Below are 3,990 nucleotides of genomic sequence, written 5' to 3'. Positions count from 1 at the left end.
CAACAATCATATCACATACACTCCACTAATATCAACTAAAGTAAAAAAAATGAAAAACAAAATCATCAAACTATCAGATCATTCATTCCATAACAAAAACCTTGGAATACCTAGAAAAAATTATATGTCACAAATGCTTACCCAAAAACATTAATAAATAAGATTTTCTTTAACGCAGTCCATAAAAAAATATATCAATAACAACTAAAACCTCTGTGAAACCCTAAAACTATTAAAGATGCAATTAAAATATTGCAAGAAAAAAAATCCATATCAAAATATTAGTGACGCCATAGAAGTTGGATTTCAATTTCAATGGCTGCCAATTGAAAAAAATTGATTATTCACTATCTGCTCTAAGGAAATGCCAGAAGCTTAGTTTATCAACCAATATGATTAAAAAAATTGCAGGTATTAGTGCTCTCAAAAATTTTAAAATCCTTTTTTTATCAAGAAATTATATCAAAATCGTTTCTGGTCTAGAAGGAGTTGCTAATACGTTGGAAAAGCTGGGGATGTCTTACAATTTAATTAAGAAGATAAAAGAAATTAAGGAAATGATAATCTAAGCTACCATCTCTAGAAGATTTACTATTTGTTGGCAATTCTCTTCATAAAAGTACCAAAGAAGCTGTATTTAGAGCTGAAGCTGCAAAACGATTGCCAAATCTGAAAAAGTTGGATGGTGAACTGATACTCCGAGATGAAGAATAGTTGATAAGAATGTTATTATCCACTACGAAACTAAGTTCCTGTAGCTGGCTGTATACCATGTATCACAAAAAAATTTTATTTCAAATTTTTATATTTTTTTTAGTAAAAGGTATAAATAATTATTTATACCTTTTAGTAAAAATTTGAAATAAATTTTTTTAAGAATGTTATTGTTATATTGTTTTTAATCATAAGCAGTCCATAATGAAGACTTATCACTAACATCTTCCACCCACAACTAACGCTGCTGATAAATCAAGTAATGACAGGGTTTCTAATACACCAACTTTAACTAGATATTTCTCAATATCCTATATTAAACATATTACTCCGAGATTGAGTAGGATACGGAATAATTTAGACAATAACCAGAGTAACAATGATAATTATTTTAAAATTAATGTGGCTCAGAGGCCAGTTTTGGCAATTAACAACCTTTTTTTTTTAATTAAGCACAAAACAAAAAAAATGGGATTAATAACATTGTCTATTATATTTCCTGCTCTTCATGTAATAAGTTGTACATTAGTCAAACCTCGTAACCACTAAGTCTAGAATCACTCTTCATAAAAATGATTCACGCCTTCATCCACACCGTTGTGCATTAGCTAAACATGTCCAATCCACAGATCACTCCATGGACTTTGATTATACCACTGTTCTTTCTTCTCCCTTTTCCCCAATAGGGAATTTCTGTAAATGTTTTATTCTTCGGTATTTTTCGCATTTTTCGTGTTTTTCTATATTTTTCGTATTTTTCATGCCTTTCGGTATTTTTCGGTTAATTTTTCCATTAACATTAAAGTTGATATTAAAAATCTTAGTGGTATATATAATATCTTACTCAGGTCAGGTACACATTTTACATATAAGTAAAAAAAAACATTTTACATAATGTAGTAAGTCTTGAAATGAAAGAGGGGACAGACTTGTCGAATTCTGCCAAAGCGAGGAGATGGTAATAATGAATACAAATTTTAAATTACCTAAAAGAAGACTTTATACTTGGAAATCACCTGCGGATTCAGAAGACAACATTGTTCGAAACCAGATAGATTACATTTTAATAAAATCTAGATATAAAAACGCTATAAAATCTCTGAGAACATACCCCGGAGCTGACATAAATTCAGACCATAATCCATTAGTAGGCGTAATGCAGATAAAATTGAAGAAGATCCAAAAACAAACAAATATACCACGGTTTGATGTCTCAAAGATAAAAGAAGAACCTATACGTCAGAGCTTAAAACAAGAAATAAATGATAACTTAAAGAAAATCAAACAAGACGTGATAAAAACAACAGATGTTAATGACAAATGGAACATGGCACAGGAAACTTTAATAAAGGCAGGAGAAAAGCTACTGCAGACAAAAATAAGAAAAAAACAGAGATGGATGACTTCAGAAATCTTAGATCTAATGGAGGAAAGAAGGAAACATAAAGGCAGGAGTAAAGCAAAATACAAGGAACTACAGAGATTGATAGGAAAGAAAATAAAAGAGGCCAAATCCACCTGGCTTGCTAATCAATGCAGTGAAATAGAGGCATATGCTAAACAGTATGATAGCTTTAACATGCATAAGAAAATAAAGGAAATGACAAATACACTGAGAAAAAAGAAAGATGCCCTTCTGAAAGACGCAAATGGAAAAATCATTATAGAAATTAAAGAGAAATTAAAAAAATGGAAGACATACATAACAGATCTGTTTGAGGATAATCGGCAAGAACCGGAAGAAATCGACAGCGAAACGGGGCCAGAGATCATAATAGAGGAAATCGAACAAGCAATACGAAACGCAAAAAACGGAAAAACTGTAGGTCCAGACGAAATACCTGCGGAACTACTGAAATGTCTAGACGATGAAACTCTACCTGTACTTCTGGACCTATTTAATGAAGTATATAAAACTGGAAAAATCCCACAGGAATGGTTGGTGTCCACCTTTGTAGCAATACCAAAAACAGTATATGCCAAAGATTGTTCAGACTATAGGACAATATCACTAATAAGCCATACCCTCAAAATATTTCTAAAGGTGATTCATGAAAGATTATATAGAAAACTAGAAGATGATATGGATGATACTCAGTTTGGGTTCCGCAAGGGACTGGGAACGAGAGAGGCATTGTTTGCTTTTAATGTCCTCTCTTAAAGATGCTTAGATATAAACCTAGATATTTATTCCTGTTTCATCGACTTCGAGAAGGCATTCGACAGGGTCCGACATGAAAAACTAATAGAAATACTGAGAAACAAAGATATAGACAGACGAGACTTACGAATCATTATCAATCTGTATTGGAATCAAAAGGCCAATATAAAGATAGAAGAATAAAAGTCCGAAAATATAGATATAAAGAGAGGAGTAAGACAGGGCTGTGTTCTGTCACCATTACTGTTTAACGTGTACAGTGAAGCCATATTCCAGGAAGCGATAGCGGATCTGGGTGATGGAATCTCTGTAAACGGAAGAATAGTAAATAACATAAGATTCGCTGATGACACCGTTATAATGGCAGACACCCTGGAATCGCTACAAGAATTGGTAAATAGAATTAACGATTATTGCATTAGATACGGACTAAAAATAAATAAGGGAAAAACTAAATTCATGATTGTCTCAAAAACGCAACATGGAAATGAAAGATTAATGATAGAGCAAACCCAAATAGAAAAAGTAGAGACATAAATATCTGGGAACCTGGGTTGATGACAAAAATGACCAAAGCAGAGAAATCAAAGTCCGAATTGAAACTGCAAGGCAAGCATTTGTGAAAATGAAGACAATGCTTACCAACAGAGACCTTTAATTGCATCTCAGATTGAGGGCTCTAAGATGTTACATATTTTCTATCTTACTATACGGAATGGGAGCTTGGACATTGAAGAAACAACACATAAGGAAAATAGAAGCGTTCGAAATGTAGTGTTATAGAAGAATATTAAAAATTCAGTGGTTTCAAAGGATTACCAATGCTGAGGTACTACGACGTCTAAATAAGAAGTTAGAAATTATGAACAGCATAAAAAGAAGAAAACTAGAATATTTGGGTCACATAACCAGAGGAGAAAAATATGAGCTGCTGAGAATTATTATGCAAGGAAGGATCCAAGGAAGAAGAAGCATAGGAAGAAGACGCATCTCCTGGCTGAAGAACTTTAGAGAATGGTTTAACTGTAGTTCACTGCAACTTTTCAGAGCAGCAGCCAACAAAGTCACCATAGTCGTTATGATATCCAACCTCCGATAGGAGATGGAACTTTAAG

General features: G+C 32.8%; 1 pseudogene; it reads left to right on the top strand.

Moving 5' to 3' along the window:
• The first annotated feature begins 219 nt into the window (after window positions 1–219).
• Window positions 220–714, top strand: LOC140436279 (dynein axonemal light chain 1-like; annotated as a pseudogene).
• The last annotated feature ends 3,276 nt before the right edge of the window (window positions 715–3,990 follow it).

This window comes from Diabrotica undecimpunctata, chromosome 3 (assembly GCF_040954645.1).
Source record: "Diabrotica undecimpunctata isolate CICGRU chromosome 3, icDiaUnde3, whole genome shotgun sequence".
Classification (NCBI taxonomy): Eukaryota; Metazoa; Arthropoda; class Insecta; order Coleoptera; family Chrysomelidae; genus Diabrotica; species Diabrotica undecimpunctata.
Note: the sequence above shows the minus strand (reverse complement) of the source record. Positions and strands in the feature narration are given on the sequence as shown.